The 12484-nt window shown below is 44.9% G+C and overlaps 4 non-coding genes and 3 pseudogenes across 4 annotated transcripts; 1 reads left to right on the top strand and 6 right to left on the bottom strand.

Annotated features, from left to right (window-relative positions):
• Positions 1-463: 463 nt before the first annotated feature.
• Positions 464-572, bottom strand: LOC148669221 (5S ribosomal RNA; annotated as a pseudogene).
• A 535-nt stretch (positions 573-1107) lies between these two features.
• Positions 1108-1226, bottom strand: LOC148669220 (5S ribosomal RNA; annotated as a pseudogene).
• Positions 1227-1759: 533 nt separating this feature from the next.
• Positions 1760-1878, bottom strand: LOC148669219 (5S ribosomal RNA). Its single transcript, XR_015937665.1, has one exon. It is a non-coding gene; the product is annotated as a 5S ribosomal RNA (ribosomal RNA).
• Positions 1879-2416: 538 nt separating this feature from the next.
• LOC148669218 (5S ribosomal RNA) lies at positions 2417-2525 on the bottom strand (annotated as a pseudogene).
• A 1505-nt stretch (positions 2526-4030) lies between these two features.
• Positions 4031-4195, top strand: LOC148669217 (U1 spliceosomal RNA). Its single transcript, XR_015938628.1, has one exon. It is a non-coding gene; the product is annotated as a U1 spliceosomal RNA (small nuclear RNA).
• A 625-nt stretch (positions 4196-4820) lies between these two features.
• Positions 4821-4939, bottom strand: LOC148669216 (5S ribosomal RNA). Its single transcript, XR_015937178.1, has one exon. It is a non-coding gene; the product is annotated as a 5S ribosomal RNA (ribosomal RNA).
• Positions 4940-7272: 2333 nt separating this feature from the next.
• On the bottom strand, positions 7273-7443 carry LOC148669215 (U1 spliceosomal RNA). The gene has a single exon (XR_015937319.1). It is a non-coding gene; the product is annotated as a U1 spliceosomal RNA (small nuclear RNA).
• Between the last annotated feature and the right edge of the window lie 5041 nt (positions 7444-12484).

Genomic DNA, 12484 nt, shown 5'->3' with positions numbered 1-12484 from the left:
CCCTTGCGTTTTTCTCTTCTTCCCAAGTTCTCTCTCTTCACTGCCTTCGTCCCCGCTCTATTTCACTTCAGCCTTTCACTCTTGCTTCCTTCCAATGAGGACGGAGCTGCGGGAGAAAGGGCGCTATAGAGGATCGCTGTGGAGAGCTGCTGCTGTGCTTTGACATCTGAGCTCTGTGGAAAACGATCTCAATACAATTCTGAAAAACGCGACTCTCCGAACGCCAGCCGAACAAGTCTCCACAGCCGAAGCGCTGTGTCTCTTTTCAGCTGGCGATAAACCTTTCCTCGATCCTTTGCGGACTTGTAAAACTGTTCCTGATCAGAATAAAAAACGCTCACGCTAATACACAAGCACCCGTGTCTCGCCAAAGCTGACAAATAAACAGACGGACAAGCCGCACTGCACGTGTGAACAGGGGAATGAGCGAACGAGCGGGGATAGGGCGCCTCCTGCGCTTAAAAGCTTACAGCACCTGGTATTCCCAGGCGGTCTCCCATCCAAGTACTAACCAGGCCCATCCCTGTTTAGCTTCCAAGATCAGACGTGCTCAAGGGGGTGTGGCCGTAAGCAAGAGCAAGACTCGCTGGCACCCTTCTTATTGAGAGGACAGCTCCGTCACCTCTTTTATGACGCTGCTTTTTTTCCCTTGCGTTTTTCTCTTCTTCCCACGTTCTCTCTCTCTTCACTGCCTTCGTCCCCGCTCTATTTCACTTCAGCCTTTCACTCTTGCTTCCTTCCAATGAGGACGGAGCTGCGGGAGAAAGGGCGCTATAGAGGATCGCTGTGGACAGCTGCTGCTGTGCTTTGAGATCTGAGCTCTGTGGAAAACGATCTCAATACAATTCTGAAAAACGCGACTCTCCGAACGCCAGCCGAACAAGTCTCCACAGCCGAAGCGCTGTGTCTCTTTTCAGCTGGCGATAAACCTTTCCTCGATCCTTTGCGGACTTGTAAAACTGTTCCTGGTCAGAATAAAAAACGCTCACGCTAATACACAAGCACCCGTGTCTCGCCAAAGCTGACAAATAGACGGACAAGCCGCACTGCACGTGTGAACAGGGGAATGAGCGAGCGAGCGGGGATAGGGCGCCTCCTGCGCTTAAAAGCTTACAGCACCTGGTATTCCCAGGCGGTCTCCCATCCAAGTACTAACCAGGCCCATCCCTGTTTAGCTTCCGAGATCAGACGAGATCAGGCGTGCTCAAAGGGGAGTGGCCGTAAGCGAGAGCAGGGCTCGCTGGCACCCTTCTTATTGAGAGGACAGCTCCGTCACCTCTTTTACGACGCTGCTTTTTTTCCCTTGCGTTTTTCTCTTCTTCCCACGTTCTCTCTCTTCACTGCCTTCGTCCCCGCTCTATTTCACTTCAGCCTTTCACTCTTGCTTCCTTCCAATGAGGAAGGAGCTGCGGGAGAAAGGGCGCTATAGAGGATCGCTGTGGAGAGCTGCTGCTGTGCTTTGACATCTGAGCTCTGTGGAAAACGATCTCAATACAATTCTGAAAAACGCGACTCTCCGAACGCCAGCCGAACAAGTCTCCACAGCCGAAGCGCTGTGTCTCTTTTCAGCTGGCGATAAACCTTTCCTCGATCCTTTGCGGACTTGTAAAACTGTTCCTGATCAGAATAAAAAACGCTCACGCTAATACACAAGCACCCGCGTCTCGCCAAAGCTGACAAACAGACGGACAAGCCGCACTGCACGTGTGAACAGGGGAATGAGCGAGCGAGCGGGGATAGGGCGCCTCCTGCGCTTAAAAGCTTACAGCACCTGGTATTCCCAGGCGGTCTCCCATCCAAGTACTAACCAGGCCCATCCCTGTTTAGCTTCCGAGATCAGACGAGATCAGGCGTGCTCAAGGGGGTGTGGCCGTAAGCGAGAGCAAGGCTCGCTGGCACCCTTCTTATTGAGAGGACAGCTCCGTCACCTCTTTTACGACGCTGCTTTTTTCCCTTGCGTTTTTCTCTTCTTCCCACATTCTCTCTCTCTTCACTGCCTTCGTCCCCGCTCTATTTCACTTCAGCCTTTCACTCTTGCTTCCTTCCAATGAGGACGGAGCTGCGGGAGAAAGGGCGCTATAGAGGATCGCTGTGGAGAGCTGCTGCTGTGCTTTGACATCTGAGCTCTGTGGAAAACGATCTCAATACAATTCTGAAAAACGCGACTCTCCGAACGCCAGCCGAACAAGTCTCCACAGCCGAAGCGCTGTGTCTCTTTTCAGCTGGCGATAAACCTTTCCTCGATCCTTTGCGGACTTGTAAAACTGTTCCTGATCAGAATAAAAAACGCTCACGCTAATACACAAGCACCCGTGTCTCGCCAAAGCTGACAAATAAACAGACGGACAAGCCGCACTGCACGTGTGAACAGGGGAATGAGCGAACGAGCGGGGATAGGGCGCCTCCTGCGCTTAAAAGCTTACAGCACCTGGTATTCCCAGGCGGTCTCCCATCCAAGTACTAACCAGGCCCATGCCTGTTTAGCTTCCGAGATCAGACGTGCTCAAGGGGGTGTGGCCGTAAGCAAGAGCAAGGCTCGCTGGCACCCTTCTTATTGAGAGGACAGCTCCGTCACCTCTTTTACGACGCTGCTTTTTTTCCCTTGCGTTTTTCTCTTCTTCCCACGTTCTCTCTCTTCACTGCCTTCGTCCCTGCTCTATTTCACTTCAGCCTTTCACTCTTGCTTCCTTCCAATGAGGACGGAGCTGCGGGAGAAAGGGCGCTATAGAGGATCGCTGTGGAGAGCTGCTGCTGTGCTTTGACATCTGAGCTCTGTGGAAAACGATCTCAACACAATCCTGAAAAACGCGACTCTCCGAACGCCAGCCGAACAAGTCTCCACAGCCGAAGCGCTGTGTCTCTTTTCAGCTGGCGATACAGCTTTCCTCGATCCTTTGCGGACTTGTAAAACTGTTCCTGATCAGAATCAAAAACGCTCACGCTAATACACAAGCACCCGTGTCTCGCCAAAGCTGACAAATAAACAGACGGACAAGCCGCACTGCACGTGTGAACAGGGGAATGAGCGAGCGAGCGGGGATAGGGCGCCTCCTGCGCTTAAAACCTTTCTGAATTCTGAGTACGTACGGGATCCTCGGCCTTGCGCTTATAACAAACTCCAAGTCCCTTTGCAGACAACAGCAGTTGTCACATGATTGTCTCTGAGGATGTGCGACAATGGCCAAGGAGAGCCCCGATCTGAGCTTGCGCTCACTTTTTGACCAAGACACAGATGTGTGCTGATTGGTTGAGAGGTTGGCGGGCATTGGAGACCCACGTGGTATTACCACGCCCTGCCAGTCCCTGATTGGTTGATCAAGGTGAGATATGAGTCACTTACTCTTGACACTTAGGAATGCAGTCCAGATGTCCATTTGGCACTCCCTAGACAGATAGGCGCCAATGGATGACCATTGATCATGATAGCCAGGCTTAGCTAAGTGCATCCCCATCTGGGAGCTGTCCCTTACCAAAAGAAAACATCTTAAATCAGCCTGCATGAATACTTTCTCTGTGGCTGCACCACAGAGATGGAAGGTGAGATGGGGCCTCATTTAGGACAGCATACCACCACTTAATTCTGTCTTATTAACAAGCATTGCCACTACAACGGCATCTCTCCTGTCAAACTTCCTCCTGACTTGTTTGACAGGATCTGGGCCGTGGTGAACAGTGGGAAAGACGCCCTGTGGAGAGTGAGGAACATGGGGCTGTTCAAAGGCATCGAGGTCCCAGTCAAGGCAGCAGGTAGCCTGGCCCTGTTCATCGCCCGAGAGAACTATTACCTCAGAGATCTGTGGAGAGAAAGGAGGGAGGAAGCAGAAAATCTGTGGGAAATAGAGAGCATAGGTCAATATCTCAAGAAACTGTGAAAAACATCATCATGTTTAAGTAAAGAATGTGATTTACACCAGAAAAAAAGAAATTGTTACTATGTAACTGGTACCGTGTTAAAATGTAATGAGATGTGATCATATATACTGTTTTAAGTATGTATATTAATGTAAAGCTTTCTAATTTGTGATGTCCTGTATTTTTTTGTGAAAAGAAAATAAAGTTCTTAAAAAATCGATTCACCCAGGGCGAGGCTCGGCCATTGCACTCCGGCTGTGCTGACCCCTGCGGATTCCCCAAATGTGGGAATCTTGACTGCATTATTTCTGGTAGTGGGGGACTGCGTTCGCGCTCTCCCCTGATGTGCTTGGTCCAATATCGGATACGGAAGAGTTACGACACCACGTGCTGCGATAGGATCCCAGTTCGAAAGGAGTCGATGCCACTGCTGGTTTCCGGTTTCTTTTAGTTAGAGGTCCGGAGAAACATTTCAAGCTGGTTACACTACTCCTTCCGGACATTCATTCCCTTTTCAAAGTCAGTCGTTTTGCTGTAGTCTGCATTATTTAGGCTGATTATTGAGGTTAGCCTTTATTTGGTCATGGGGGCCTCGGTACTGTATGCTAATTCTCAAGACAGTTTCACCCGTTTTCTGATTGCTAGGTTCTGTACCAGTGCAGACATGTCAAACAGTGAATGGCTGTACCTCTATTGTATCCGTGTTCAATGAATGAAATCAGTAATAAATGAATATATGTATAGTTATACGATAAACAAGTGGTTTATCGACTCATCTTCATTTGCAGATTTAGAGGCAGCTTCGATATTCGTTTTACAAACGTTTTTTTTTTTTTATATGGGTCACACACATGCCATAGCAACAAAACATCTCTAGAGATGAGGCTATAGATCACCTTTCCATCCTCCAGGTTTTCCTCCCAAAGCCTACGGCACCAACGGCGACCCCTGCTGGCCGAGAGAGCAAAAGCTTGCAGCACCAGGTATTCCCAGGAAGTCTCCCATCCAAGTATTAACCAGGCCCAACCCTGCTTAGCTTCCAAGATCAGACGAGATTGGGCACATTCAGGGTGGTGTGGCCGCAAGCTAAAGTCATGGCGCCTAACTTGCTACTTGAAGCTGTGTGTGGCTGGGGCTCTGTGCCCCCCGAGTTGGACTGAAGGATCGTTCGTGTGCAACTCTTTGGAAAGGAGCCTCTTTCCAAATTGCATTGCGTACCTGGATGTTGGCGAATGTGTTCCCTTGTGTTGGCTTGTCCTGCACTGGAGGAGAACAAACAAACTGCACGGAGGAGCACAAGGCAAGTCTTCACAAGACAAAAACCTCCAGTGCACAGCACTCTGAAAACATTTCTGGGCTGTCGCGTGTTTATTTCAGCACATAAAGCACACCAGTCCAACACGTCGGCCGGGCGCGCAGCGCCTCCGCCCTCTTGTGGCTTGCGGCGTCAGAGCAAGAGGCTCCTTCTCGCTGCCTTTCCGCTGTGTTGCAGAGCCCCGAGAGGGAACCTGGAGCGCACACTTTGTGGGGGGCGCTCTGCCCCCGGTCTCTTGCGCGAGTACTAAATCTCACGGCGCCAGCCAGCGGCCAGGAGACAAATACAATATCGCGGGACAGGGGGGCCTCGTCATTGATTGTTACATATGAGACGGGGATTAGGAGGAGACCCCGACTGATTGGTAAAGGGGAACACTAAAAGACCGACAAATGACTCGTTCCCACCGGAGCTGAATGTACCTGCATGTGTCGTGTCGTCTACTTCCCCCGCCCCGCTGTGTTTGCTGTATTGTCTTTGAAGCCGGCCCCCGAGACGAGACGGGCTGTTCCTGTGCCCCAATTAACACTTTACAGGTGCCATTCCCCGGCATTGTGGCCATTGTCGGTGGTCACACGCGATAAGATGAGGTGGAGAAGAGCGGGGCATGCCCAGCGCGAGACATTCAAGGAGGGGGCTGTGCGAGGTGAGGTGCGACACGCCGGAGCCCCGACGCTGCTAATGCGGAACACTTGTTGAACTGGCATTGAAAGGACGTGTGCGCACGGAGCGAGCCTTCCCTGCGGCGGAGCGTGGAAACTTTCTCCCCGCGCTACAGGAGTTGTGTGCGCTGCAGCGGTGCCGAGAGAACAGCACAGAAGACAGCAGGCTCTGGAGAGCGGGTAAGAGATGGAGCCTTGTGGGCAGGCGAGCAGGCCCGTTTTTTGGAAATTGCTGAAAAGGCTCCGGTGTTTGTTCGGTGTATGGCAGGTGCACGACGCGAGCTTGCGTAGCGATCTGCCGGTCTGGTGTTATGCAAATGAGGCCAAATTGCGTCCCGGGAAATGCTGCGAATGTGCATTGGTGACTGCAGATGTGTAGGAAACGGCGCGCTCGTTTTCTCGTTTTGCCCACCCAAATTGAGCACGGATACAATAGAGGTACAACCATTCACTGTTTGACATGTGTGCACTGGAGGTTTTTGTCTTGTGAAGACTTGCCTTGTGCTCCTCCGAGCAGTTTGTTTGTTCTCCTCCAGTGCGGGACAAGCCAACACAAGGGAGCACATTCGCCAACATCCAGGTACGCAATGCAATTTGGAAAGCAGCTCCTTTCCAAAGAGTTGCACACGAACGATACTTCAGTCAAGCTCGGGGGGCACGGAACCCCAGCCACACACAGCTTCAAGTAGCGAGTCAGGTGCTATTACTTTCGCCTGCGGCCACACCACCCTGAACGCGTCTGATCTCTGAAGCTAAGTAGGGTCAGGCCTGGTTAGTACTTGCATGGGAGACTGCCTGGGAATACCAGGTGCTGCAAGCTTTTGCTCTCTCGGCCAGCAGGGGTCACCGTTGGTGCCTTAGGCTTTGGGAAGAAAACCTGGAGGATGGAAAGGTGATCTATAGCCTCATTTCTAGAGATGTTTTGTTGCTATGGCATGAGTGTGACCCATATAAAAAAAAACCCATTTGTAAAACGAATATCGAATCTGCCTCTAAATCTGCAAATGAAGATGAGTCGATAAACCACTTGTTTTTCGTATAACTATTCATATATTCATTTATTACTGATTTCATTAATTGAGCAGGGATACAATAGAGGTACAGCCATTCACTGTTTGACATGTCTGCTCTGGTACAGAACCTAGCAATCAGAAAACGGGTGAAACTGTCTTGAGAATTAGCATACAGTACCGAGGCCCCCATGACCAAATAAAGGCTAACCTCGATAATCAGCCTAAATAATGCAGACTACAGCAAAACGACTGACTTTGAAAAGGGAATGAATGTCCGGAAGGAGTAGTGCAACGAGCTTGAAATGCTTCTCCGGACCTCTAACTAAAAGAAACCGAGAACCAGCAGTGGAATCGACTCCCTTCGAACTGGGATCGTATCGCAGCTCATGGTGTCGTAACTCTTCCGTATCCGATATTGGACCAAGCACATCAGGGGAGAGCGCGAACGCAGTCCCCCACTACCAGAAATTATGCAGTCGAGATTCCCACATTTGGGGAATTCGCAGGGGTCAGCACAGCCGGAGTGCAATGGCCGAGCCTCGCCCTGGGTGAACCGATTTAGATTTTTATGAACTTTATTTTCTTTTCACAAAAAAAATACAGGACATCACAAATTAGAAAGCTTTACATTAATATACATACTTAAAACAGTATATATGATCACATCTCATTACATTTTGACACGGTACCAGTTAAATAGCAACAATTTCTTTTTTTCTGGTTCAAATCACATTCTTTACTTAAACATGATAATGTTTTTCACAGTTTCTTGAGATATTGACCTATGCTCTCTATTTCCCACAGATTTTCTGCTTCGTAGCTTCGTAGCAATATCTGGGACAGACGTCCCCCCTGAGGGTAGCGGCCTGTACATTATTTCCCTTCTGAGTCTTTCCTGCTTCCCACCCCATAGAAATTGAAACATCAATCTCCTCAGCGCCGCCGCAACACGGTGTTGGATTGGGAAGGTAGAAGCCAGAAAATTCAAGACAGGCAAGAGGTCGGCTTTGATGACCAGCACCTTCCCTGTCATGGTGAGGTCTCGGTCCTTCCATTGCATCAGTTTTTTGTTTAAGATTGGCAAATTGTTCTGCCAATTTACTGTTCCTATCTCTTCTCCAAAATACACCCCCAGGACCTTAATTCTCTTCTCTTGCAGCCTGAGATCATGTCCTTCTTTTGGCTCCCTCCAGTTCTGATAAAAAATCTCACTCTTAGATTTGTTAATTTTTGCAGAGGAAGCCAAAGAGAACTGATCACAACACTGCAGTGCTCTGCTAATTGAGGCATTGTCAGAGAGGAGGATGGTGACGTCATCCATGTATAGAGACGTCTTTACCTCCGTTTCTTTCACAGCGCCGTGCACCTTTTCATTGCTCTCGCTTTCAGAGCCTCCGCGCGGCACACGAAAAAAAATCAATATCAGGACGCGCATTGAAGTGAAAGCAGGAAGCGCTGCGACATGCACTGTGCACACTAAGAGGTGAGTGGGTCTGTTCATTGGTGTATTGGAGTAATTTTTTTTACAGCAGCTGCATCCGGAAAATTGTGCTTTTTACTTTTTATTTGTACAACAAAAATACATACAATACAAACAAGAGCACATATAACGTATCAAGAAAATCGCCAGGGGTTCATGCTATAATACAATTACATTTTATGAAACACGATTGCACAAGGTAAATAAGAAAAGGTCCGCACACCCAGTGGGCAGTGATTCGTCGAATATACTATATATCACATCTTTGAAAAAATAAAACATTTCCCTGGGTCAGAGATTAAATAAAACTTCACTCGCACCAAACAAATTTATATTTCTAAATATCACAACATGATCGAATTTAAGTCATTTTAATAACAATGAATAGTCACCTATGCATTGCAATATAAACATTTATATTGATTTAAATCGCGTTTAAATCGCCTTTATTTAAAACCCATAAATAAAGCTGATAGTGTTTAGACTTTTAATTATTTAAAACTGTATTATAGCAGCACAATGCACAATGCAACGTAAATCGCTATCTTTGTCTTCTGCGTAATAATGTTCACCTCTCTGTCCAGCAAATTAACAATAGTAATAATAATGAACTTTATTGTATATGGCGCCTTTAAAGGTGGCTCCTCAAAGCGCTTTACAGGATAAAAACAATAACAACATTACTGTTAGGCTGGGCAAACGATTTTTTTTTTAAAGAAATACAAAATGAGATATAATGATGTGTTCCGGCTTAGACATTAACGAAGAGCATAACAAAGGTCATAAAGGTCATAAATTATATTAATTTTGGAACATCAACATATTATGTAAACTGTATGTTGCTGTTATTGGTATTTTAAAGAAAAAAATACTGTAAAATCCTGGGTTCGGTACAATGATTCAGGCATTCATGTGAAGGACAACAGAGCTTTCACTGGCTCAAAAAGACAAAAAGAATAACGGACACAGCGCGAGCCTGCATTCTCTCCTCAGCCGTCCACACCACACTTTTCCCTGGGTCAGATTTTAAATAAAACTTCACTTGCACCAAACAAATTACCACACACTGAACACTGAACATGTTAACCCAAATATGTCTCACAATACTTTTATGGTACATTACTTTGCTAAAATGTATTTAAAAATAAAAACGATTACAAACGCCAGCAGAGAGAGAGACACACACACAGTTCTTCATTGTCAAAAAGTAATTGTTTTTTACTTTTTCAGCACCCAGACAAACGCAAACGCGTTATTAATTAAATGTTTTTATTCATTCTTAATCAAACTCACAAGTTGTCATCTGCTGTTGAAGCTCTGTGAGACTAGACTCACACATGGCTAGACTTGACTCGGCTCTGGCTTTCCCATCTATACCGATGCACTGCAAGTACAACCCCCCTCTCTGCGGGAGTGCTGGCTGTGACGAATTAAACCTGTTTCACAGGTATTTTCAAAGTAGAAGGGGGCGAGATTTCCAGCAAAAGACACCTCCCCCCCTTCAAAACCCAGTAAGTACAGTACTTACTAGTTAAGAAAGCTAGGCTCCTCAATGAAATCGCTTTAACATGCTAATGCATTGGTGTATTGGAGTAAGTAAAAAGACAAGGGACATTCTTCCTCCCCCTACATTCTCAGAGTAGAATAGAATTTTCCTTTGACAAAACAAGGCTCGCCAGATAATGTGAATCGAAACCTGTTTTTCTAGCTTTTAAAGTCGTGCAATGTGTAAGCAGGAACACATCATTATTTCTTACATATGAAAAATACATAATATAGCTCCCAAACAAACACAAACGTGTTTTTAATAAAATGCTTTTGTTCACTCATAATCTGACAATTTCAGGAAGACTAAGGAAGGACTAAGGAAATTGTCATCTGTTGTTGTGGCTGTCAATGTTGGATTAAAAAAAACACGTTGCCCGATGTTAGTTGCATTGATTGAAAAATAATTTTAGTTCGAGAGACTGGATAAGTAATTCAAGTGTTTTTTTTTAACTTCCTGAAAAACAAGTAATAAAACTAAATTCAATTTAAAGGTCTTTATTAACATGACAGATGGGTGCAATCAGTGTTGGGTATTTACTTTGTAATCTGTATTGCTTGGTGATGCCACTTTTAAAGGTGATATATAAAATCAAGGCTTTAACTTGCTTTAACTCTGCAAGTCTGAGTTCTTGTGTCCGTCCTATCTGAGACCGAAAGTATTACAATATGTATCTTTATAGCAGGTGGTGTACAGCTTTTTAGTATAGATTACACTTTTCTAAAATGTATTTAAAAAATAAAAACGATTACAATCTAATCTTTCCACGTTTGATCCCAAGATCCCAAGAAAAATAAATCTAAACGGGGAGAAAGCTATGCTGAAAGTTTATTAAGATACTTAGAAGACTACACAGCCCAATTTATGTTGCATTTGTCTGATTGTGAGGCGAAACAGCCCTACACAGCCCTGTCGCAGTACACAAATATAATCATATCGTTATTAATTTCTTTAGATACTCAATTCCATATTATATTAGCAGAAAAGCTTAAAACTGCCACTATTTCACATGTTAGTTAAAGACTTCGATGCGTAAAATGTTTAGGGAGAAATCGAATTTTCTTTAAAGTACTGATTCCTGGAATCTGACTGGCTGACAGCCTTCTGAAGTAGTTCCATAATATCTGGTATACGGAAAAGAAAGTGTTGAGAAAAAAAGCCTGGATTCTCATGTATCTGATACAAGTATCTTTTAATACAGTCTTTGATGTGCTCTTGAGGATCCTTGTGATATTTTGAGCCCTGGTTGAATGATAAGTGTTGCAGTTTAAATAATTTTCGTAGTTAGAAATTATGAAACGCTCTGTTAAAAGCAAGGGAGTTTTTATGTCCATTGCAGTAAAAGAAAATGCCTGACAAAGTAGGGCTTGGACAGATTCCAAGTGCTTGTACAAATGTGCTTAAGAAATTATCCACGAAATGCTGTGGTGTTTGTCAAAGAAAAAACTAAAAGTATTTTCGTTTAAAATGACGGTTAGAAAGAATGTGGACCAGCATAATACTTTGAGTTTACAGCTTGTCCAAAGTCATTCATTATTAATACTATTAGTAATATCTTCGGTAAAGGCTTTGATGCATAAATATTTCTGATAAAGGTAGGTTGTGTACTTTTGTCCAACTTTTGTCCAAGCTCAAATGCTGTACATGAGAGGTTCCAGCATGACCTCAAATGACGCGATACACTGCGTGATACTGCATGATACTGCGTTTTAATGTGACACGCCCACCGGGGTATACCACGAAATACCCCACCCATTTTGAATGGCTGCATCTGTGTATACGTCGCTGCGACGTATTATCAACATCTAATTGCAACCGTAAAATCGACAACATTAATAAACGCATATATAACGTCGAAAACACATCTAACACAGTGCCTGAGGCTTTTTACTGTATATATCGTGGGTGCTGCAACTAGGAGTATACAGCCATCTGCACAGTGTACGAAGTAAATTATTTACGTAGTAATTAATTAATTTACTATATTTATTACTGTATTTTCTATATTTATTACTATATGTACTATATTTATTTTACACGTGTAAATAAATTAATGTTTGGCCATTGACAAAGTACAACTATTTTTTTATTACAAGTTAAGTAAATCCTTTTGCCCAAAACTGAAGGGGCGACACTCCTCCCTCCCCCCGTGACACCAGGCCTGTCCCCATCCTATTCCATAATGTCATTATATATAATACCTTACAACAGTGACCGTTTCCTTACTAACTGCATGCGTTAAAATTGCACATCAGCTCATAGTAGGGGGCACATAGCTGCGATGTATTATCAATGTTAAATTTCAACCATAATATCGACAACATTAATAAACGCATACGTTGTGGTATATTTTCCGGTTATATACCACAATGCATTGCTAGTATTCGTTGGTCACCATTTTGGACACGTTTTTCAATCGTAGAAGAAATCCGCAAATATCTCAGCAATCCTCTTTTGACGAGTAGGTATAAATAATAATAATAATACTATCTGAATACATATAGATCTTACTTAATATTATTTTGATTAAAATAGTACGTTAATAAGCAAAAATAGGCACATAAAAATAGTGTGAGGGGGAAGATGACACAAAATCGTTTTGCCGTTTCTCTAATT

The sequence above is a fragment of the Lepisosteus platostomus genome, chromosome 5 (genome assembly GCF_059453375.1).
Source record: "Lepisosteus platostomus isolate fLepPlt1 chromosome 5, fLepPlt1.hap1, whole genome shotgun sequence".
NCBI classification, from domain to species: domain Eukaryota; kingdom Metazoa; phylum Chordata; class Actinopteri; order Semionotiformes; family Lepisosteidae; genus Lepisosteus; species Lepisosteus platostomus.
Note: the sequence above shows the minus strand (reverse complement) of the source record. Positions and strands in the feature narration are given on the sequence as shown.